The sequence below is a fragment of the Otolemur garnettii genome, unplaced genomic scaffold, assembly GCF_000181295.1.
Source record: "Otolemur garnettii isolate 467f Iridium unplaced genomic scaffold, OtoGar3 scaffold00298, whole genome shotgun sequence".
In the NCBI taxonomy this organism is placed as follows: Eukaryota; Metazoa; Chordata; class Mammalia; order Primates; family Galagidae; genus Otolemur; species Otolemur garnettii.
This window is the reverse complement of record NW_003852693.1, coordinates 193,839-219,997: the sequence shown is the minus strand read 5'-3', so window position 1 is coordinate 219,997 and position 26,159 is coordinate 193,839. Positions and strand designations below refer to the sequence as shown.

The 26,159-nt window shown below is 38.2% G+C and overlaps 1 pseudogene; it reads left to right on the top strand.

Annotated features, from left to right (window-relative positions):
• Positions 1-215: 215 nt before the first annotated feature.
• Positions 216-26,159, top strand: part of LOC100960663 — a 74,191-nt pseudogene continuing 48,247 nt past the window's right edge.

Sequence of the window (26,159 nt, the reverse complement as noted above, 5' to 3'; positions counted from 1 at the left end):
CCTTTTAGGGAAACAAATAGATGAGACAAGACATGGGTAAGTATACCTAAAGTTGGATGGAGACAATTAATATGCCCTAGAATTTTTGTAAATCATTTAAAGTGATTTTAAATGGAATATGAATGGAGAGCCACTGTGGCTTGATGGAATAGACTCTAAGTACATATCTTAAGGTTTTCTAAAGCTCAGTTTGTTGGATTTTTCCTGGGACGACTATGAAGCCACCTATGGTCAAGATCTGTGTTAAGCGTGTAAGTAATTGGGAAAGAACAGATTTATCCTTATGAGCTAAAAGTATATCATCCACATAATGGTAAATTATGGCTTCCGAGTATTGTTCTCCAACTGGCTTTAAGGCTAAAGAAATGAAAAGTTGGCACAAAGTGGGGCTATTAATCATACCTTAAGGTAAAACTTTCCAGTGATGGCATTTTTTAGGAGCAGCACAGTTAGAGCTGGGGACTAAAAAGGCAATTTTTTTTTCTCCCTGAAGGGTGTAAAGGTATTTGGAAAAAATCAGTCTTTGAGATCAATAAGTATAAGACCATATTCTTGTGGAATCATAGCTGAATTAGGCAAGCGTGGTTGAGGAGCCTGCTATAAGAATAATTCTAGCATCAATTAGTCCTAAATTATGAATAAGTCTCCACTTCCCTGACTTTTTTGGCCTGGGGTCAAAACAGATATTACTAGGGATTTCTAGTTCCATGGGGTCATCTCCTAAATATCTCTAATATATTGTATGAGGGTTTTAGTAAAAGTACTTTCTATCCCATTATCCTTTACACTTGTTCTTAATTCTTTATATAATGAATATGGGAGGTTTTGGTATCTGAGTCCCCACCCTGCTTCTCAGATGACAGGAAAGGCTTGAGAACACTCTCCATACTTTTCTATCCCTTCTTCTATGCATTTTTCAAACACACCTTCATATGACTGGGAGGGATGTGTTGGTAGGTGTGTGTCAGGTGTAAAAGGTTGCAAAATTGACTCAGAAAGGAGAGCAGGAAGGACAGATTCATCAGGTTTGGGTTAGGAGTAAAAGTGCCTGTGGAGGAAGAATGGGAAGATGTGGGTGATTGACCTGGATGTTTGTCCTTGGAAAAATTTTGGTTTTGTATGGGACAAATAGCTCTAATAGAGCAAACAACATTGCCTCTAATGGCTATTTGCTGGATGGTCACAGGTCCCAGGGATTGGTGCAATCAGCATCCTATTTGCTTCAAGTCCTCTAAATTTAAACTGCCTGATCTTGGGTACCAGGGAAACAGGGTTTGTAACATGCAATCCCATTACTGGGCATCAACTGAGAAGCAAAAAACATCATTTTATCATAAGGACATTTGCCCTAGACCGTTTATCACAGCTCAATTAAGAATTGCCAGATTATGGAAACAACATAAATGCCCACCAATGCAGGAATGGATTATTAAGCTGTGGCATATGTATGCCATAGAATACTATTCAGACATTAAAAGAGATGGAGACTTTACAACTTTTGTATTAATCTGAATGTAGGTGGAATGTATTCTTAGCAAAGCATCACAAGAATGGAGAAGCAAGAATCCAATGTACTCAATTTTGATGTGAGGGCAATTGATGACCTAGTACATGAAGGGGAAGGTGGGGGAGTGGAGAGAGGAAAGGAGGGAGAAGGGTGGGCTGTCACTGTCTGTGACACACCTCTTGGGGGCTAGATACAATTATAAGAGGGAATTTACTTAAGAAATGCAGTCAGTGTAACCTGGTTTTTTGTACCCTCAATGAATCCCAAATAAAAATAAAAAAAAAAATTCTAAGGCAATGAAAAAAAAATTAGTTTGCTGGCAGCTTGACACTTAACAACCTGCAACTTTAAGCAGACATTGCAGCTGCTGACTCTTGTGTTGTTTCTGTCCTTTTGTTAATGAATTCTTCATAACAAGAGTGGAAACAAACATTGCAATAAAAGAAAAAGGTAAAGAAGGAAAACAACAATGCAAACATATCCCAGGTGTCTGCCCCTAAATCCAATCTTACCATGGGTGTACAAGGCTATCCTTGTGTCATTCATCTCTTAGGGAAATTGATCCAGAGGCCTGCAGAAATTTGTTAACATCTTTTTTTTTATTTGACTTTTTTTTAAATTAAATCATAACTGTATACATTGATGCATTTATGGGGTACAATGTGCTGGTTTTATATACATTTTGGAATGCTTACATCAAACTGGTTAACATAGCCTTCACCTCACTTAATTATTGTTTCAAGACATTTATACTCTACACTTAATAGATTTGACATGTACCCTTGGAATATGCACCATAGGTGTGGTTCCATCGTTTACCCTCCCTCCATACACTCTTTCTCCTCCTCTTCCTTCCCCCTCATCTTCTCTCCTTTATCTTGGGCCATAGTTGTGTTTTATATTATATATAAAAGTATGGGTGACTCAGTTCATTCCCTTCCAACTGAGGGATCAGGTGGAAAAGGAAACTGAACTGACAAAGTAATTAGCAAGAGAAAAGACATCCTCCATTTCTTCTTGTAATCTTTGATTTACCCACTAGATAAACAGAGGTGTGGGCTCCCTTTTAGTGAAACCTGCCCATAGGGGAAGAGAAAAGCAGAAAAGCCAGAAAGTGAAGTAGGAGGGAGAGAGGATAAAGAGAGAGAGATTACAATTGGCTGAGTAAAACAGCGAGGTAGAAGATGTGAAGAACTGAATAAGGGAGGGATATCATGAATCTTTGCCTAAACTTAGGTCTGCTGGCAGGTTTTTTTTTTTTTTTTTTTTTTGCGGGGGGGCCAGGGCTGGGTTTAAACCCGCCACCTCTGGCATATGGGGCCAACACCTCACTCCTTTGAGCCATAGGTATTGCCATGCTGGCAGGTTTTTAGAGCTTGCCTGGTGGCACCTGTATTCTTTTACCAAGATAGTTAGGATATCTGTTTTTCCGTATTTTGACGAGGGCTTTATTGACACTGGCATGATCTTTTCCCCTCTGCTACCATGACCTGAAAGAAAACCTAAGAGGGGGGCACCGGTTGTTGCAACCTGAGAACCAAGCTGCAATGTGGCAGACTGGAAGTCACCCTGCATACTTTGCCCCACCACCCAGGATCTGGCAGACAAATATAGAGAAATACTGTGAAATTTACACACAGGCATACAGACACACACAGGCACATACAATATTCTGAGCTGTGAGAGACAACACTGTATCAGCACACACCAAGGCTAACAGGCACTGTCTGGAGCCCAGTATTCAAGTCTATTTATTAGAAAACTGGACCTCTCTACACAAAGCAAAAAGTGAAAAGGTAATAGTTTCATGTTCTAACTACACAGGGAGTTCTTTGTTCAAGGAAGAAAGATATCAGGCTGAAAGATAGATGAGTACTAAGCTACTGATCAAAAAATACTTTAAGGAGAGTTTAATGAAGGAAAGTTATAGTCTACAAGTCAAGGTGCTTAGAGCTGCAGGGTATCTGCAGAGGAAATTATCAATTATTTTCTAGTTTTATTTATATTCTGTCTCTAAGCTGTTGATCTCTATATAGACATTTCTAAGCCTATTTTCTCTTCTGCTCTGCTGGACATTCCAACCTCACTTCACCAACATAGGTAATCATTGCAGCAGGGTAGCTGAAACTGAGGGCGATAACCTGAAGGGGATTTCAGGGGGAAGGCCAGCCTACTAGAGCTTGTCATCCACAGCAGTGAATTCATTTGATATCTATTTTATAGGTTACATCTAAAGAACTTGGTGATGTATTGAAAGTGAGGTTAATAAAAAGAAGGATGACTTCGGTTCCAGTTCAAGATTACTGACTAGAGATATTAGAAAGCTGCTCTCTCTAGAAAAAAAGAACCATAATCATATTTACAAAATCATACTTCAAAGAGAATATCAGGGAGAGAACAGTAGAGTCCAATGGAGATTTTATGGGAAGCACCTGAGGCACAGAAGGAGCCATAGCAAAAGACCAACTCCACAGAGACTGGAAAGAGCCCAAAGGAACTTGATATTGTGGGCAAAGGGTAAATGAGAGTGTTCCAGTTCCCCACATTCCTTCTACAGATATCTGAAATCCCAATTTCAGGAGAGTTCCTCTACTCACATGAACCCTGCCATTAGCAGAAGGGTATTGCAATGGACTGAGAACTCACACTGAGACATTCACCCTCCCTCACCACCAACTCCACACCTGAGCATCTTCAGCAAGGCAACATTGTGAAAAAAAATTCCCCTAGGACTGCATCCTCCCCTGAGGAGCATGGCCCATGTCTCCACACCCTGAAAGTGCTTATGACTTGCCCCAGTGTCCACATGGAGGGCTGAAGTGGTATGCTGCCAGCTGGTCTTGGGGTCTTAAGTGGTATTAGATGACATGGAGTACTACTGCCAATGTAAAATATGTCATGGCTTATTGAAAAGAAAAGGAAAAAAAAGAAAAGAAAAGAAAGAAAGGGGGGAAAAAGCCCTGGAGGAATACCCAAAGTGCATGTCTTCCAGAGCCAGATAGCTCCCTTTCCAGGGCTTTGAAATATGACTCCACTCCCAGCAGCAGTACAAATCCTGTGTTCTGCCTTGCCAGCAGACAGTAAAATCCCTTTCCATTATTGTAACAGCCTATGTGTTTTGGGTCATGGTTAAAGAACAGCAACCCTTGTCACATTCCACAAAATTCTGCAGGCCCAGCCACTGTTGCTGTGGCCAGTGTAAGTTGGGGGCAGGAGAGACAGATAACTGCCTGAATGGAAGTGTGAATGCAAACAGTGACCCTGTTGGCTGTGTTGTGTTTGTGCTTAGGGCTCCCAGGTGAAGAGCAGCACCCTACCCTACCCATTCTTAATGGTACTATGGCACAACAGCTACAGAATGCAGGAGAACCTGAGAACTGTAGGTTTGGGGATATGAGTGATATACTCACACCACAGCCATGGCCCACACCCCCAATCAGTGCTTGATACTCAAAAGGTTGTTTCACAAGTATTACTGGAACTCACTCAATCTCATGCCTCTCTGCTACCACTACCTATATCCATCAAACCTTATCACTGCTGCTGAGGGAGAGAGGGGCTAGCAGTCATCTCCCAGAGCTGTTTGTCTCTTCTGGGAGGGTTGTACACACTCTGGAGGAAAGTATATAGCACAACTAAATTTTACCTGCTGAAACACTTCAACTACAACCCACACCTGGTCTATTAGCCCTTAGCACTGGAGGCTGAGTTGCCTTCACCCTCTCTGTTACAACTCAACCAGGGTGGGAATTGGGGATCTAGGCACTTTTGTCCATTAGAAGGACAGAAACTATTGTCACTGCCAGGATAGAGAAATGTTCGTGTGCACCCCACAACTACCTGTATCTGCTAATCTTGTTAAGAGGAGAATGTCTCTCCTATTGCAAGCTGACAGTGAGTCTACCAATATTTGGACTGAGCATTCTTTCAGATCAAGAAATAAAGCTACCTTTCTCTATCACAGCCAGAACCTGCACTCAAGAAGATTTAAAGGTAAGTTTTCCAACTAGTCTTGGTCTAGTTTCCACAAAATTCAAGCATGGAATCCAGTAGCCTGGGGATTGGGGATTACCTAAACTAGTTTACTTACCATTGGTGGTATCTGATTACTCTCTCAGGTGACTGAGGTCCAAACTGTATAAATTTACCACCACACCACAGTGGTTACCTGCACACATAAGATAAAAATCAGTGTACTTCTCCCTCTCTATGCTGAGTAGCAGACTTCTCAGGAAAGATCAGGTGAACTGTGAAGCTATTTGTTTTGAGCTGAGGCAAGATGACTCAGATAAGAGGGATCCAGCATAAAAACTGTGGCAATATGGAAAAACAGACTATTTTTACATCCCCAAATATCACAGTAACTGTCCAGAAAAGAACTCCAACCAAAAAAAAATTTTTTGAAATACCAACATACAGAATTGAAAATATGAATCACAAGTAATCTCAAGGGGATTCATGAGGAAATTGATAATAAACATAAAAAAAAAACAGTAAAATAATTTAGGATACAAAGAAAAATTCACTAAAGAGATACATATTTTAAAATAATTAACATACATACTGAATGTAAATGTCATTTAGGAAATTTTATTTTATTTTTGTTTTTTTGACTTTAAAAAAAATTGAAGATTGAGGGTAGAGCAACACAGCAGACTAGAGGCAGCTCCTTTGTAGCTGCATATAGTGTCATTAGGGAGAAAGAACTCCAGCCACTTCTGGCTGGTGGGCCTGCACAGAAACATCATTTTGGGGGGAAAAGGAGGCAGCAGGAGACTCCAGGACACAAAGAGGAGGTCAGGAGCAGTGGAGAACCGGTACAGAAGGCAAGTACTTGCATGCCAACAGAAGCTGACCGGTTTAGCAGACACAGAAGTTTTCAGACATTGAAAGCTTGCCATGCAGACTTTTTATTTTTTTATTTTTTGGACCTGGGCTCTCGGTGGAATTACCTCGGGAGAGCTTGGGTGAGGGAGTAAGTGATCATGAACAACACCCAGAGACCTGAGCCACCAGGTGGAGCAGAGCTCTTGTTGTTTGACTGTGGGCCAAGTGAAGCCATTGTGGAAGAGTGGTCTTGCAGGATTAGCCTTCAAGATCCTAGTGCAAGGCAGGTTCTGGCATGCCTGATAAGCTGGGCAGCCACTGGTGGAGAGATTAAGTAACACACACTTTCCTGGGAAAGCTACTGTGTGGCCAAGGTACATGGTTTGGAAAGGTTGGAGTGTGTCCTTTAAGCAGTCTCATGAGAGCTTGAAGCTCCCAGTCCTGTGAGGTTTGAGGGCAAAAAAATCAGAAAGATGAGACCAACTCTCTTCAGCTAGACAGAGGCATCTAGCTTCCAACTTATAAAGCTGTATCAGCATCATGATTAGCATCTCATTACCAAGAAGATCACCTGTTGTCCAGGAATTACATGGCTATATATATATATATATATATTTGCATATAAATTATATATAACTTAATATATATTATATAACTATATCTTTTTTCTTTTATTAAAATAATTTTGACTCCCCCCCTAGATTTTTTTCTTTATTTTTTTCTATTGTAATTATAAGTTGTCATTGTTTCCTTCTTCTATAGTATGGACTCCATTTTTCCTATTATCCTTTTTTTCCCCCTTCATTTTATCCCTTAGAGTTTTTATTTGATTCGTTTGTTTTACGGTATTTTGGTTTTTCTTCTCCATTTGGTGGAGGAGGGGTTTTGTTTCTGCTCAGGCTGGTAAGGAGCTCCTGACCTTGAGGCACCCACCAAATTCAGCACTCAGAGACTGGGAAGTGTAAGTGCAGGTTAAAGCACTCACTAAACACCACTATTATTCCTGTCTCTCTCTGTTCCTATTCTTAGTGTTGTTTTTGTTCTGTTACCTCTCCTTACCTTTTTCTTTTCTCTTTTTCTATTTCTTCTCCCTTCTAGCTCTTCATTATTCTCTTCCTCTTGGTCCTATATCAAAAGGACATTTCAACACCTAAGGTCAGAGACAAGGTAACTTAAAAAAGAGGAGGAAGTGAAAGGAAAATGTACAATAAGGAGGCAGACAAAAAGAAAACACTCATGAGGAATAACCAACAGAAAAATCCTAGCAATGTGAAAAATCAGACCAGAACCACTCCACTCCCATGAAGGGATCATGAGGTAGCTACAGCAGAGGATTCCAACTATAAAGAAATGTTTGAAATGACATAAAGGTCATTAAAAATATAGATGGTAATAACTGTGAATAGAATTCCTGAGAAGGTGGAAAATAATCAAAGGGAAATCTAAGAATAGAACCAAATGAGAGATCAAAAAATATGAAGAATGTAAGAAGAATATAGTGTATCTTAAAGAACTGAAGCAGTCAATCAGGAAACATAAAGATGTAGTAGAAGGTATCAAAAACAGATTATATCATGGAGAGGAAAAAAATCTCAGAGCCAGAGGATAAGGGTCTTGAGAAAATACAAGCAGTTAAAGAGGCAGAAGAGAGAGAAAGAAGAATGTTCACTAAGAGAATTATGATCCTTCATGAAGAATTCAAATATATGAATTATAAGTATCCAAGAAGGGGATGTAGAATGCCCCAAAGAAATAGAAGTCCTACTAGAGGAGTAATAGGAGCCCTATTACAGGATAAATGAAAATTTCCCAAGTAACACAAAAGACTATGACATGCTCCTTTAAGAGAAATATCTAACCCCAGGCAGTCTTGACTGAAACAGAGCTTCTTCAAGATACATGATAATGAACTTGTCAAAAATGAAGACAATGGAGAAAATTATGCAAGTAGCCAGGAGTAAGCACCAATTGATCTACAAAGGCTGATCCATCAGGTGACAATGTATTTCTCAAATATAACTTTTCAAGCCAGAAGAGAATGGTCATCTAGCTAAACTACTTAAATAAAACAATATTCAGCTCAGAATTCTATATCCTGCTAAGATAAGCTTTAAAACTGATGGATAACATAAGTCATTTACTGACATGCAAACATTGAGGAAGTTTGCCAAAATAAGACCAGCTCTACTGGAAATACATAGACTATTCTGCACACTGATCATCACAAGTGACCACTGGCAAACTAAACAGCCAAAAACTAAAGGACAAAATCTAGCTTTGACAATGACACAGAAGATAAACTAAGCAGTGGACTTGCACAAAATAAGATGAATACAACTCCATCACACTTATCAATTCTCTCAATAGATGTTAATGTTTGAAGCCCCCCACCGAAGAGACACAGGCTGGAAGATTGGATTAAAAAACATAAGCCACCTACATTGCTGTCTATAGCAAACACACCTCACCTTGAAGGAAAAAGGAAGACTCAGGGTTAAGGGATGTAAAACAATATTTCATGCAAATGGAAATGAGAAGAAAGGAGGGGTCACAATCCTATTTTCAGATGCAAGTGGATTTAAAACAATGAAATTCAAAAAAAGACAAAAATAGACTCTTAACGCTGATCAAGAAAACAATACATCAAGAGGACATTTTAATTGTAAATATTTATGCACACAACTTCAATGTTCCCAGATTCATAAAACAGACCTTAATTCAGCTGAGCATTATGGTATCCTATAACACCATAATAGTAGGGGACTTTAACACTCCTGTTATAGAGCAAGACAGACCCTCTAAACAGAAACTAAACAAAGACACAAGAGACTTGAACGCAACCTTAGAGCAACTATGCTTAATAGATATATACAGAACACACTATCCCAAAACTAAGGAATATAAATTTTTTTTGTCAACCCAAGGAATATCCTCTACAATAGACAATATCCTGGGACATAAATAAAACCTTAACAAAATGAAAAGAATTAAATGATACCTTGTATCTCTTCAGAACACAGGCAATAAGGGAAGAATTCAACTCAAAGAAATAAATTTCATCTCCATACAAAGGCATGGACTCTAAAAAACTTTATGTTAAATGAAAGTTGAATCAAGGAAGAGAGTAGGGAGGAAATCATTAACTTCCTTGAGCATAACAACAAGGAAAACAGCAGCTATAAAAATCTGTGGGACATTGCAGAAGCAGTCCTAAGAGAGAAATTTTCCACTTAGATGCTTACATCTGTAAAAGAAAAGGAGAGAACATAAACAGTTTAGTGAATCATCTTAAAGAAATCTAAAAGGAAGAGAAGTCCAATCCCAAACTTAAGAGAAGAATAGAAATAACCAAAATTGAATCAGAAATAAATGAAATTGGAAACAAAAGATCATTAGGAAAATTAATGAAACAAAAAGTTGGTTCTTTGAAAAGATAAGTAAAATTGATACACAATTGGCCAGATTAACCAGAAATAGAAAAGTTGAATATTTAATAACCTCAATCAGGAATTAAAATGGGGAAATAACAACTGATACCACAGAGATACAAGTGATTATTTCTGACTACTACAAGAGAAAGTCTATGCTAAGAAATTTGACAATGTGGAGGAAATGGACTAATACCTGGAATCATATCATCTCCTTGGACTTAACTAGGAAGAAATATATATCTTGATAAGACCAATATGAAGGACTGAGATTGCATAAATAATAAAAATGCTTCTAACAAAGAAAAGTCCCAGGACCAGATTGCTACACATTGGAATTCTATCAAACCTCCAAAGATGAGCTTGTACCTATACTGCAGAACCTCTTCCAAAACATTGAGAAAATGAAGTAACCTTCCTTAACACATTCCATGAAGCAAACATCACCCTGATTCCAAAAACCAGGAAAAGACTCAACTGAAAAGGAGAACTACAGACCAATTTCATTAATAAATATCAATGTAAAAATAATCAATAAAATTTTAGCAACTAGATTGGACCTACACATCGCAAAAATATATCTATCATGATCAGGTAGGCTTCATCCTAAGGATTCAAAACTGGTTTAACATACACAAATCTATAAATATAATTCACAATATAAATATAAGCAAACACAAAGACCATATGATCCTCTCAACAGATGCATAAAAATTTTGACAAAATTTAATATCCCTTTCTAAAAAGAACACTTAAGAAAAGAGGCATAGGTGGCATGTTTCTTAATCTGATTGAAGCCATCTATGATAAACCCATAACTAACATCATACTGTATGGAGTAAAACTGAAAGCTTTTCCACCTAGAAGTGGACCTAGACAAGGATGTCCACTATCACCACTATTATTCAACACTGTGCTTGAAGTCCTAGTCAATGCAATAAGACAAGAGAAGGATTACAAACAGCATCCAAATGGAGGCAGAGGGGGTAAAACTCTTTCTTTTTCTTGATAACATGATCTTATCAGAAAATTCCAGAGACTTAAAGACAAAACTCCTGGAAATCATCAGGAAATACAATAATGTCTTAGGGTATAAAACAAATGTCCACAAATAAGTCTCCTTTGTATATGCCAATAACAGCCAAGTTGAGAATCAAATCAAGGACACAATTTCCTTCACAGCAGCTTCAAAGAAATGAAATACTTATGAATATACCCAACATAAGAGGTTAAATATCTTTACAAAGAGAATTATGAAACCCAAAGAAAGGAAATAGCAAAAGACAATAACGAATGGAATAACATATCATGCTCTTGTCTGAGAAAAATAGATACTATACAATACCTATTCCTCCAAAAGCAATCTGCAGATTCAGCACAATCCCTATTAAAATACCAACATCATTTCTATACTATTAATAATAGAGTATGAATATTTTTGCCACAACAAATAAGTAAGCAAGGAGATAGTTACGTTAACCAGTTAGATGTAAGCATTTCACACTGTATATCAAATCAGCACATTGTACCCCATAAATGCATTAAAGTACACAGTTATGATTTAATAAAGAATTTAAAAATAATAATAAAATAAAATACCAACATCATACTCTGAATACCGGATAAAATGGTACTTCATATTATATGAAACCAGAAGAAAAACATATAGCCAACGTTATTCCTAGTAATAAAAACAAAACCAGAGGCATCACCTTACAAGACTCAGGCTATATTACAAGTCCACAGTAACCAAAGCAGCATGGCATTGGCACAGATATAGAGACATAGACATGTGGGACAGAGTATATAACCAAGAGATGATACTAGTCTATAGTTGCCATCTAATCTTTGATAAACCAAATGAAAGCATACAGTGGGGAAAAGAATCCCTATTCAACAAATGGTGTTAGGAGAAACACTAACCACATGGAAAGGACTGAACCTGGAACCATACTTTTCACCTCTTCCCAAAATTGACTCAAATGGATAAAAGATTTAAATTTAAGACACAAAATGATAAAAAGCCTAGAAGAAAGCATGGGAAAAATTCTTGCTGATGTTGGACTGTGGGAAAATTTTGTGACAAAGACTTCAGTGGCCATCGTAACAACCACAGAATTAAACAAATGGAACTTAATTAAGCCGACAATCTTCTGCACAGCTAAAGACACAATAAGCAAAGAAAAAAGAAAACCTTCAGAATGGGAAAAGATATTTGCAGGATATGAATCTGAGAAAGGTTGATATTTAGAATCTACAGAGAACACATTGTTCTTAGTAAAGTATCACAAGAATGAAGAAGCAGGAATCCTATATACTTGATTCTAATATCAAGCCTGTAGAAAATCGAATACACACATACATAAGAGAAAAACTCAGATGAATTCAAAGTGGGAGGTGGAGGAATGATTGAGTAGAGAGAGAGAAAGAACAAACAGGATTGGTGCATTCCCAATTAAGGAGTACAACTTTAGGGTTTATGGTACACCACTTGGGGGCTGGACACAATTCTAAGAGGGACATTACCTAAAAAATGCAAGCAGTGTAACCTAATTCATTCTAGCCATAACCTGAAACAATTGAAAAATTCAGATTAACATGAGGGTACAAATATTCAAGTTACATTGTTTTCATTTCTAAGGTAAAGTTCAAGTTGTATTTGAGCCATTCACTCAGGGAGCATGCTGAACACCCACATACTTACTGTGCATGTTAGCTGAGATCCCACCTGTCGTTCTCATTCTGCCCCTTCCTGTCTTTCACCTCTCCCCTCTCCTCACTAGACTATACTTGTTTTTCACTTTCAGGTGGGAATGTAGTATTGAGCAAACTGGATGATTGTTTTTCCACTTTATTTTATTTATTTATTTATTTTTATTTTTTATTAAATCATAGCTGTGTACATTAATGCAATTATGGGATACAATGTATTAGTTTTATAAACAATTTGAAATACTTTCATCAAAATGGTTAACAGAGACTTCACCTCATTTTCATAGTTATTGTGTTAAGATATATATATATATTCTACCCTTAGTAGATTTAACATGTACCCTTGTAAAATGTACCTTAGGTGTGGTCCCACCAATTATCCTCCCTCCACTCATCCTCTACCTCTCCTCCCCTCTGTCTCCCCTTTCCCTTTTATCTTGGGCTATAGTTGGGTTATAGCTTTCATTTGGAAGTGTAGGTACTTATAAATTAGTTTCATAGTAGGGCTGAGTACATTGGATACTTTTTCTTCCATTCTTGAGATACTTTGCTAAAAAGAATATGTTCCAGGTCCATTCATGTAAACATGAAAGAGGTAAAGTCTCTATCGTTCTTTAAGGTTGCATAATATTCCATGGTGTACATATACCACAATGTATTAACCCATTCGTGGGTTGATGGGCACTTGGGCTTGATCCAAGACATAGCAATTATGAATTGGGCTGCAATAACATTCTGGTACAAATATCTTTGTGATAAAGTGATTTTTGGTCCTCTGCATATATACCTAATAGAAGAATTGAAGGATCAAATGGCAGGTCTATTTTTAGATCCCTAAGTAATCTCCAAACATCTTTCCAAAAGGAAAATATTAGTTTGCATTCCCATCAGCAGTGCAGAAGTGTTCCCTTTTCTCCACATCCATGCCAGCGTCTCTGGTTTTGGGATTTTGTGGGCTAATCTTACTGGAGTTAGATGATATCTCAAAGTCATTTTGATTTGCATTTCTCTGATTATTAAGGATGATGAGCATTTTTTCATACATCCGTAGGCCGTGTACCTGTCTACTTCAGAGAAGTTTCTCTTCAAGTCCCTTGCCCACACTGAGATTCTTTTCTTGCTAATATATTTTATTTCTCTGTGAATTGTGGTTATTACACCTTTGTCAGAGATATAACCTGCAAATATCTTCTCCCATTCTGAGGCTGTCTTCTTGTTTCACTTACTCTGTTCTTGGCTGTGTAGAATCTTTTTGGTTTGATCAAATGCTAGTAATATATTTTTGGTGTTGCTTCAGTTGCCCTAGGGGTCCTCCTCATAAAATATTCCCCCAGGCTGATTTCTTTAAGTGTTTTCCCTATACTTTATACTAGTATTTTTATAGTTTCATGTCTTAAGTTTAAATCTTTCATCCAGTGAGAGTCTATCTTAGTTAATGATGAGAAGTGTGGGTCCAGTTTCAGTCCTCTACAGGTCTCCAGCTAGTTCACCCAGCATCATTTGTTAAATAGGGAGTCTTTTCCCCATGGAATATTTTTAATCAGCTTATCTAAAATCAAATGATGATAAGTAGCTGGGTTCATGTCTTGGTTCTCTATTCTGTTCCATAAATCTATCTGTATATTTTAGATCAATATTGATTTACAGTATAATCTGAGGTCTGGTAGCGTGTTTCCTCCTGCTTTGTTTTTATTCCTGAGTAATGTCTTGGCTATTCAAGGTTTTTTTCTGATTCCATATAAAACAAAATATTACTGTTTTGAAGTCTTTAAAGTATGACAGTGGAGTTTTAATAGGGATTGCATTAAAATTGTATATTGCTTTGGGTAATATGGACATTTTAACAATGTTGATTCTTCCCAGCCATGAGCATGGTATGTTATTCCATTTGTTAACATCTTCAGCTATTTATTTTCTTAGAGTTTCATAGTTCTCTTTATAGAGATCTTCACATCCTTTGTTAGGTAAACTCCCAAATATTTCATTTTCATTGGCACTACTGTAAAAGGAATAGAGTCCTTGACTTTTTTTTTTCAGCTTGACTATTGTTGATATATATAAAGGCTACAGATTTGTGAATATTGATTTTGTAACCTGAGATGTTGTTGAATTCCTAGATCACTTCTAAGAGTTTTGTAGTTGAATCCCTGGGATTTTCCAGATATACAATCATATCATCCATGAAGAGTAAAAGTTTGATCTCCTCTGACACTATGTGGATATACTTGATTGCCTTTTCTAGCCTGATTGTGATGGCTAAGACTACAATGTCAAAAAGTAGTGGAGACAATGGGCAACCTTGCCTGGTTCCTGATCTGAGTGGAAATGATTTCAATTTAACTCCATTCAATACAATATTGGCTGTGGGTTTGCTGTAGATGGCCTCTATCAGTTTAAGAAATATCCCTACTATCCCCATTTTCTTAAGTGTTCTGATAATGAAAGGATGCTGGATACTATCGAAAGCTTTTTCAGCATCAATTAAGAGAATCATATAGTCTTTCTTTTTTAATTTGTTTATGTGGTGAATTATATTATTCATTAGAGATATTAGTCTATAATTTTATTTTCTTGTTGGATCTTTTCCTGGTTTGGAGATCAAGGTGATATTTACTTCATAGAATGTGTTGGGTAGTATTCCGTCTTTTTCTATATTTTGGAAAAGTTTGAGTAGTATGGGTACTAGTTCCTCTTTAAAAGTTTGGTAGAATTCTGATGTGAAGCCATCTGGTCCTGGGCTTTTCTTTTTAGGGAGATTTTGTATAGTTGATGCTATTTCAGAAATTCATATAGGCCTGTTCAACATTTCCACTTCATTCTGGTTAAATCTAGCAAGGTGGTGTGTTTCTAAGTAATGGTCTATTCCTTCAGATTTTCATATTTTTTATATTTTCGAGGAGTTTGTTGTTTTTTATCTTTACCATTTCTGATTGATGAAATTAGAGAGTTTACTCCTTTTTTCCTCTTTAAGTTAGCCAGAGGTTTATCTATTTTATTGACCTTTTCAAAAAAAAAAAACTTGATTTATTGATCTGTGGTATAATCTTTTGTTTTCAATTTCATTCAATTCTGTTCTAATTTTGGTTATTTCTTTTCTTCTGCTGGGTTTGGGGTTGGAATGTTCTTCCTTTTCCAGTTGCTTGAGATGTCCCATTAAGTTGTTAACTTCCTCTCTTTCTGTTCTCTTGAGGAAGACTTGCAGTGGTATAAATTTCCCTCTTAGGACTGCCTTTGCAATATTCCAGATGTTCTGGTAATTTGTGACTTCACTATTGCTTGGTTCCAAAAATTTGGTAATTTCCTTTTTAATCTCATCTATGACCTACTTATTGCTCAGCATAAAGTTATTTAGTTTCCATGTTTTTGTATGTGTATGTAGGTTCATGTTGTTACTGAGTTCAACTTTTATTCCACGATGATCTAAGAAGATAGCAGGAACAATTTCTATTCTTTTAAATTTGCTGAGGTTAGACTCGTGATATAAGATGTGAACAATTTTAGAGGATGTTCTATGCTCTGATGAGAAGAATGTTTATTCAGTTTTGTTAGGATAGAATGGAATTTAGATGTCTGTGAAATCCAGTTGTTGAATGGTTAAATTTAAGTCTAAATTTTATTTGCTTAGTTTCTTATTGGAGGATCTATCTAACATTGCCAAAGTGTGTTAATATATCCAACTAGTATGGTGCTATAAGAAATCAAGTTGCTCATGTCTGTTAGAGTCTCTCTTATAAATTGAGGTGCATTCTTGTTGGGTACATAAATGTTAATATTTGTATTTATTCATATTGAGTGTTATCCCTAACAACTATGAAGTGACCATCCTTATCTTTCCTTACTTTTGTTGGTTTAAAGCCTATTGTATCTGTGAATAAAACTGAAACACCTGACTTTTTTCTATTTCCATTTGCCTTAATTATAGATGACCATGTTTTCACCCTGAGTCTATATTTAACTTTTAAGGTAAGATGAGATTTTTGTATGCAGGAGATATCTGGCCTGAGTTTTTGTATCCATTCAGCCAAACTGGCCCTCTTTAGAGGGAAATTTAGAGTTGATACAGGACAAGTGGTATCCCAGCCAGCTCGTGGAGCTGGGGGACACAGACCAGCTGCCTCTGCCTTGGCAATGTTGGTGTGGTGGCAGCAAGTAGCAGAACCATCAGGCTGGAAGGTGGGCAGGGGGTACCCATTTCCTAGGCCTGGGAATAAAAGGGATTGTAGCCATTCATTTGCAACCTAGACATGTTGTTCCTGACATGTCTCAGACAGATGTCCCAGACATGCTAAATGTAACTACCTAGCCCCCTAAATGTAACTACCGAGGGCCAGATAAGTCCCAGATAGATGTTCCAGACACACTAAATGTAACTAACAAGCCCCGCTAAGTGTAAGTACTGAGAGTCCCATGTGACTATATAGACTCCTAGACAAAGAGCCTACACACAGACAGAGAGAGCATTTTTGAAATGAAGGCTATAAAGAAGGACCTTACAACATCTGAGGTACACTTAAAACATCTGAAAAATACCAGAATGAGCCCGTACAAACTTAACTAGTATATAGAGAAATCCTTTACCAACATTCACACAAAGCATGTAAACTACAAGGAAAGAGAGAGAAGCAGAATAGGTCTATAGAGGTTATAGAGATCAAGAGAGAAAAGTTTGGGACCATGGAAGACAAGACAGGATTGTAAAAGCTGTGAGAGCATGATTTTCAGAAGTCCCTCCCATGTTCCTGGGGTTATAATGATTGCTTGGGACCCCAGGGCCTCTGGGTGCTACCTCTTTGTCAGCTCTCAACCAGAGAAAAAGAGTAAACAAAGAACAGTTTCAAAAATATGATACTAGAATTTCACTCTTCAGTAGGTTCTTGGTCTCAGTGATTCGATAAATGAATCCGTGGACCACAGATCAGTGGCAAGACAGGATTTATTTATAGAAAAGAAGGCTCAGTGCCTGTGGCTCAAGCAGCTAAGGCACCAGCCACATACACCTAAGGTGGCAGGTTCGAATCCAGCCTGGACCCGCCAAACAACAATAATGGCTGCAACCAAAAAACAGCTGAGCATCGTGGAGGGCGCCTATGGTCCCAGCTACTTGGGAGGCTGAGGCAGGAGACTCGCTTGAGCCCAGGAGTTGGAGGTTGCTGTGAGCAGTGAAGCCATGGCACTCTACCCAGGGTGACAGCTTGAGGCTCTGTCTCAAAAAAAAAAAAAAGAAAAAGAAAAGAAAAGAAAAGAAAAGAATACAGAAGTCCCAGAGCTCCTGGCAGAGAGAGAAAACTCAAGTAAGGAGAGAAAAGTGCTCTCTCTCCCCCTGTCTGTCTCTCTGTCAGCTCTTTGTCTAGGGGTTTATATAGTTGCACGGGGCCCTCAGTCATTACATTTAGCGTGTCTGGGACATCTGTCTGGGACATGTCTGGAACATCATGTTTGGGTTGCAAATGAATGGCTACAATCCCTTTTATTCCCAGGCCTAGGAAATGGGGACTCCCTGCCCACCCTCCAACCTGCTGGTTCTGCTGCTTGCTGCCACCACACCAACATTGCTAAGGCAGAGGCAGCCAGTCCATGCCCCCCAGCTCCATGAGCTGGCTGGGACACCACTTGTCCTATATCAACTCTCCCTCTCTGAGTAGAAACTCTAACTGCTGTTAGGGAAAAGGGAAGAAGACTTGATCTAACTTCTTCCTGCTGAGTTAGGCGATGATAGCAGGGGGCAGTTAGAGTTTCTCTGGAGGGAGAGTGATCCAGGGGTTCACGATAGAATCAGATCTTGGACTGGAACTATCTTTTTGTGTGTGGCTTGATGACATTTCTGGAAGACACAAATCTAATCAGCTCATTAAAAGGATAGGGTAGAACACTGAGAGGAGGGCATTAATTACAGTGTCAGGTTAGAAGAACGAAGTCAGTGATGTTTAAAAGAAAACTATATTAACACTTCTCTTGCTGTTTCCTAAATAATAACTTTAAATTTTCATTAGGCTTTCAAGAGTTGGTGGACTGTGGTTGATTCTCTCCATGGTCTGCTTCTGTAGAAGGCCTGGTAGAATGATGGGTATCGAGTTTTTTGAAAGTCCAGTGGACATTTTTAATCCTTTTACCACTGTAGAAGTTGGAATTTCATCAAAAGTTTCTGTGTTCTTCTCTTACTTTGGTTGTAGAGGATTGTGCAGGTCATTATGGAGGATAGGTCTCAGAATATCTTGGAGAGCTAGTTAAGTTATGGAAAATTTCTTAAACATGTGAATATCATTAAAGAATTTAATTTCTCCATCATAAATGAAACTCAGTTTAGCTGGATACAGGATCCTGGCTTGAAAGTTACTTTGTATTTAAGAGGTGAAATTTTGATGAGCACTATCTTCTAGCTTGAAAAGTTTCAGCAGAGAGATCTATAGTCATTCTAATATTCCTCCCGTGGTAGATTATGATTTTCTTACATCTGGCTGCTTGCAGAATTTTCTCCTTTATGTTAACTTTAGCTAATTTAATTATAGTGTGTCTGGGACATGCTTCATTTGGATTGAGTTGTGTTAGGATTCTGAAACTGTTTTCTATCTGAGTTTCAAAATCTCTTGCCAAGTTTGGGAAGTTTTCCACCTTTATCTCTTGGATTAGAGCATCTGGGCCTTTTGAGGCAACCTCGTCACCTTCAGGAATTCCTATAAGGCAAATAGTTTTCTTCAAATTGTCCCAGAGCTCTCTGAGAGAATATTCGTTTTTGCTCTTCATCTCTTTTCCTCTTTGAGCATTTTGGAGTGTTACAAAGATTCGTCTTCAATGTCAGAAATCCTTTCTCCGGCCTGTTCCATTCTGTTACTGAGGCATTCTATTGTATTTCTTAAATCTTTGAGGGCTGCAAGTTCTTGCCTCAGTGTGTCAAAATCTTTGGTAAATTATCTTTAAATTCATTGAATTCTTGAGACAATTTTTGAAATGCTTCTTGAATTTCTAATTGCAATTTTACCTTCATTCTCTTACTCTTTTGCAATCTAAATTCTGAATTCAATTTCTGACATCTCAGCCATTTGTTTATGAATGGGATCTTCTGGTGTGTCTGTCTTTCATTCCTTGGGGAGTTGATCTACACTGATTATTCATGTTGCCATAGTTTTTCTTCTGATTCTGTCCTATGATTATTTTTCACCACTTGGCTAAGGAGCAGATATAATTAAATTATAATTAAATTCATATTATAATTAAATTCACCAAAGTTAATACGAAGGAGAAAATTCTGCAAGCAGCCAGACATAAGAAAACCATAACCTACAAGGTAAAATTGGATTGGGGGCTCCTGGAGTATTAATTAACCAGCCCTTTGCCCAAGAGCTAAGAATGATGACTGCAGGTTTTCCCCTACCACTTTGCAAAGGACCTGCTTAGTACTATACCCTGAGACACTGGGGACATGCTTGTTGTGGTGGGCCTAAGTGGCTCTGTCTTATTTTCAGGTAGTCTCTGTCCAATCCTAGTGAATCAGTTACTCTGCGGTGAAGTATCAGCTGTGGAGAAATGTAGGCACCCTTCCCCCCATAGGAAACAACTGGTAAAGGAAAATCAAACCTTCCCACAACAGCACAACCAGGGTACCACCTTGGATGGTCCTTGGGTGATTGGCCCAGGTCAAGAGTTCTGAATCATTTGTTCCAGTCAGCACCCAGGCTCAAGTGGGAGAGATCAAAAGGTCTCCAGCAACTACATAGCAGGAGTCTGATGGCAGCACAAGTATGGCTTGCTCTGGTGCTCCATGGTGTCAGAAGGGCCCACCTACTAAATGAATTAGTCCAGGAAGGTTGATGTCTCCTTCCCCACCTTGCACCCTGGTAACCCTGCAGGGCTGTGACCCAGTTCCCTCCAATGAGCAGATGCACCAGGGGTTTGCACTTGCCTGAGTCACTGGGAGATCTACATCTCTTCAGCTAGGCCATCACACTCTGCCACCAGCCAGCAGGGGGAGTTGAAGCCTGACTACCACGGGTGCTTAAGGAAGGCTGGAGAGTTTCACTCAGTTCCAGCCCTGCCCCTGATTGATGTTGCTGCCACTTATATTCTTGCAGAATTTGAGTTTCTGTCCTGGCTATATTCTCCTGTAGGCCAGGTACTGTTTGAGTTCACAGAAACTGTGACTCAGCCCCACACTGTGCAGCTGCCACTGAGCCAATTCTCACGAAGCTGGTGTCTCTGTTTCTGCTGCACTCTGTGTTGGGCCAGGCACAGTTAGAGCTCACACATGGCTCTCAGTTCCTGCGCTTCCCTGGGCTGATGATGCTGCCCACATCTGCTTTTGTCTCAGCTATGCTCCACTGAGGACCGGTTGAATCTTGGGCTCACAAAAGCAGCAATTCTGACTCAGCCCTGCCCTGGGAGTATGCTGCCTCTGCACATGGACAGATTCTATTCTCTGTTCCACAGGCCCTGCCTGGGAAGGTACCACCTCAGGCATACCTTTTGCTCATGGAGCCTGCATTTACATTCCAGATCTGTTCTGCCTGTGGCTGCCACTGGAGCAGAGGCCCAGCTTTCTATGCTTGCTGAGAGAGGCAGGAAGTTTTCTCCAAAATATCATTGGGGTGTAAACCCTATTGTTCCTGTCAATACATCTGTGGGGAACCATCTCTCCCTCTCCCATATGGCTCCCTTGCTCCATAGTTCCCACTTTACACCCATGCTGCTGATTCAGCACAGACTTGTGATAGCCCTTGCCCTATCCACACCTCTCAAGAAAATGCCCATGAATCTGGACTCTATGGGGGATAGACTTCCAGACAATGGGGTGAGAGAGAACGGGAGTGCTGTGAATACAGAATTGTGGGTAGCATATATGTTTAGCTTTATGCCTGGCATTAGAGTGCCATGGCACACAGTGGGTCCTCTCTGGGGAAGGAGTTCTAGTTTTAAGAGGGTCTCTCCTGTGGAATAAAATAGGAGGAGATCTGAACTCTCTTTGCTTGTTTGTAGAAAGTATACTGTGAGCCCTTCTCATGGGAGAGGGGACTCCCGTCCACTTGGTGATGGGTTTTGTACCTATTGTTTGTTTCCTTGGGGGGTCTCAGCTCACCTCAGCAGGGGTGATGTGTGCTCTTTAATATTCTATCTTGACTCAGCTCCAAATTATCAGCTTACTTGCTAAACTTTTGTCCTTTAACTCTCCTTCTGTATGGGAGCCTCTGTGTAAAGCTGGCTCCAGTTGGTCACCTTGCCTCCTCCCTCTGTTTGTCCATGCTTGAGATAATTTACAAAGAAGAATGTGTTTCAACTTCTTCTAGGTAATACATAATATGTAAAGACTTTTTTTCTTATGTATGAACAGTACTCCACACTATAAATATACCACACTTTATTAATTCATTCTTATGTTAATGAGCTTTTTCTTGGGTTGATTCTACATCTTCACAATTTTGAATTGAGCTGCAATAAACATTCTATTGCAAAGTCCTTATGTTAATTTTTATTTTGTGGGTTGATACCTAGCAATGGGATTGTGGGAACAAAAGGAAGATCTACTTTTATTTCTATGAGAGCTCTCCATACATTTTCCCATAGAGGTTGTGTTAGTTTACAATTGCAGTGGCAATGAGAAAGTTTTCCCTTCTCTCCATACCCACACAAGAATCAGCAGATTAGGGTTTCTGTGGTATTGGATAATCTCACTGGATTTGGTTGATATCTCAGAGTGGTGTTCATTTGCCTTTCTCTGATGGCTAGGAATGGTGTGTATTTTTTATATGTTTGGTGGTTTATCTGTTATCTTCAGAAAAAGTTCCTGTTTAAGTGTCTTGTTGACTTATAAATGGGATTGTTTGTCCTTTTCTTATTGATTAATTTGATGTCTCAGTAGATTTTAGTTATCAGCCCTTTCTCAGATTAGTAGCATGAAACTATCTTCTCCCATTCCAAAGGATGCCTGTTTCCTTTGCTTATGGTACCCTGAGATTGCAGAAGCTTCTTTAGCTTGATCATGTCTTATTTATTGACTTTGGTGTTGCTGCAATTGCAAGAGGGTCTTCTTTAAAAAATCTTTTTCCAGGCCAATTTTATCAAGTTTCCCTCATACTTATTTCTGAAATTTGTAGTTTTTGTGTCTGAAATTTTGAATCTCTAATCCAGATAGAGTCAATTTTTTCAATGGTGAGAAGTGTAGGTCCAATTTCAGTCTTTTACAGGTGGCTAACTAGTTCTCACAGCACCATTTATTAAATAGGGATGCTTTTTCCTGGTATATGTTTTTGTTTTGTTATATTAAATATGAGATGGTGATATGTGGTTTGGTTCATTCCTAGGTTCTCTGTTCTTTTCCGTACACTTATATCTCAATTTTTGTGCCAGTATTATGCTGTTGTGATCACTATAGACTAGTAGTATAACCTGAAGACTGTTAAGAAGATTCCTCCAGATTTCTCAGGACCAGATGGCTTCATATCAGAATTTCACCAAACCTTTAAAGACAAATAAGTACCTATGTTACAGAAACTTTTCTTTCTTTCTTTCTTTCTTTCTTTCTTTCTTTCTTTCTTTCTTTCTTTCTTTCTTTCTTTCCTTCTTTCCTTTTTTTTTTTTTTGAGACAGAGCCTCAAGCTGTCCCCCTGGGTAGAGTGTCATGGCATCACAGCTCACAGCAACCTTCAACTCCTGGGCTCAAGCAAGTCTTCTGCCTCAGCTCCCAAGTAGCTGGGACTACAGGCACCTGCCATGATGCCCAGCTATTTTTTGGTTGCAGTTGTCATTGTTGTTTGGCAGGCCCAAGCTGGATTCGAACCCACAGCCTTAGGTGTATGTGGCTGGAGCCTTAACCACTTGAGCCACAGGTGCTGAGCCCATCACATTTTCCAAAACATAGAAAGAGATGGAATCCTCCCCAACACATTCTACAAAGCAAGTATCACCCTGATTTCCAAACCAGGAAAAGACACAACAATGAAAAAAATTTACAAAACAATATGATTAATAAATATAGATGTAAAAATATTTATTAAGATCCTAGAAAACAGAATTCAGCAACACATCAAAAAAAATACACATCATGGCTAAGTTGGTTTTATCCCAGGGTCTCAAGTTTGGTTCAATGTACATAAATCTATAAATATAATACATCATATAAACAAAATCAAAAACAAAGATCATATGATTCTCCCAATTGATGAAGAAAAAGCTTTGATAATCTTCAGTACCCTTTCATGATCACAACCCTTAAGAAAATAGGCTTAAGCAGGTCATTTCTTACACTGGTAGAGACCATCTACAACTAGCCCACAGCCAATATCATATTGAATGGAATAAAACTGAAAACACTCCTACTCAGATATGGAACTAGACAAGGATGCCCATTGTCTCCACTGCTATTTAGCTTAGTAATGGATGTCATAGCTATCACAATCAGACAAGAGAAGGCAATCAAGGGTATCCAAATGGGGTCAAAGGACATCAGACTCTCACTCTCTGCAGATGATATGATTTTATACTTGGAAAACCCCAGGGACTTAACTACAAAATTCTTAGAAGTGGTCAAGGAATACAGCAGTGTGTCAGGATACAAAATCAATACTTACAAATCAGTAGCATTTATATATGCCAACAATAGCCAAGTTGAAATTATAGTCAAGGACTCTGTTCCTTTTACAGTACTGCCAAATAAGATGAATTATTTGGGAATTTACCTAACAAAGGACTTGAAATATCTCTATAAAGAGAACTATGAAACTCTGACAAAAGAAATGGCTTAGAATGTTAACAAATTGAAAAAAAACATACCATGCTCATGGCTAGAAAGAATCAACATTGCTAAAATGTCCATATTCCCAAAATCAATTTACAAATGTAATGCAATCCCTATTAAAGCACCACTGACATACTTTAAAGATCTGGAAAAGATAGTACTTTGTTTTATATGGAACCAGAAAAAAACCTCGAATAGCCAAGATATTACCCATAAATTAAAACAAAGGAGGAATCATGGTGGAATCATGCTAACAGACTTCAGGCGTTACTATAAATCTATAGTAATCAAACAGCATGGTACTGGCACAAAAATACAGAGATAGATGTATAGAACAGAATAGTAGAGATTAACCCAGCCACTTATCATCATTTGAACTTTGATAAGCTTATCAAAAGCATAAATTGGGGAATGATTGCCTATTTAACAAATGGTGCTGGGTGAATTGGCTGCTGACTTGTAGAAGACAGACTGAAAATTGACCCACACCTTTCACCATTAAAAATAATTGATTCTCACTGGATAAAAGATTTAAAATTAAGACATTAAACTAGAAAGAGAGTGCAAGGGAAACACTTTAAGAAATTGTCCTGGGGGGATATTTTATGATGAGGACCCCCTGAGCAATTGAAGCAACACCAAAAATATATTACTGGGATCTGATCAAATTAAAAAGCTTCTGCACAATCAAGATCACAGTAAGTAAAGCAAGAAGACAGCCCTCAGAATGAGAAAAATATTTCAGGTTATGTTCCTGACAGAGGTTTAATAACTAGAATCCACAGAGAAGTCAAACTAATCAATAAGAAAAGAACAAGTGGTCTCATTTCATTGTGGTCAAGAGACCTGAACAGAAGCTCCTCTGAGAAAGACAGGCACATGGCCTACAGACACTTAAAAAGTTCTCATCATCTTTAATCATCATAGAAGTTCAAATCAAAACCACTTTCAGATATCATCTAACTCCAGTAAGGATAGCCCACATCACAAAATCCCAAAACTACACGTGTTGACATGGATTTGGCAAAAAGAAAATACTTGTGCACTGCTGGTAGGAACGCAAGCTAATAGACTCCTTTTGGAAAGAAGTTTGGAGAATACTTAGGGTACTAAAAGTAGACCTGTCATTTGAACCTACAATTCCTCTATATTCAGAAAACCAAAAGTCATTTTACAACAAAGATATTTGCACCAGAATGTTTATTGCATCCCAATTTATAATGGTCAAGTCATGGAAGAAGCCCAAGTGCCCATCAACCCATGAATGGATTAGTAAACTGTGGTACATGTACAGCATGGTATATTATGCAGCTATAAAAAAGATGGAGACTTTACCTCTTTTATGTTTACATGGATGGAGGTGGAATACATTCTTTTTAGTAAAGTATCTCATGAATGGAAGAAAAAGCATCCAATGTACTCAGTCTTACTATGAAACCAATTTATAGCTTTCTTATGAAAGACATAACCCAATTATAGCCCAAAAATAACAGAAAAGGGGAGAGGTAGGGTAGGGGAGGAGGGAGGATGGATGGAGGGAGAGTAATTGGTACAACCACAACTACGGTGCATCTTGCAAGGGTACATGTGAAATTTATTAGGTGCAGAATATAAATGTCTTAACACAATAACTAAGAAAATGCCATGAAGGCTATGTTGACCAGTTTGATGAAAGCATTTCAAATTGTATGTAAAACCAGCACATTATACCGCATGATTGCATTAATGTACACAGCTATGATTTAATGAAAAAAAGAGTAGAGTATAAATGTCTTAACACAATAACTAAGTGAGGTGAAGGCTATGTTAACCAGTTTTATATAAAGCATTCAACAGTATATATAAAATCAGTATATTGTATCCCATAAATGTGTTAAAGTACACAGTTATGATTTAATTAAAAAAATTAAGAGAAAAAATAAAAAGTAAATTTGAATAGTTTCTTCAAAAAATTAAAAAATAA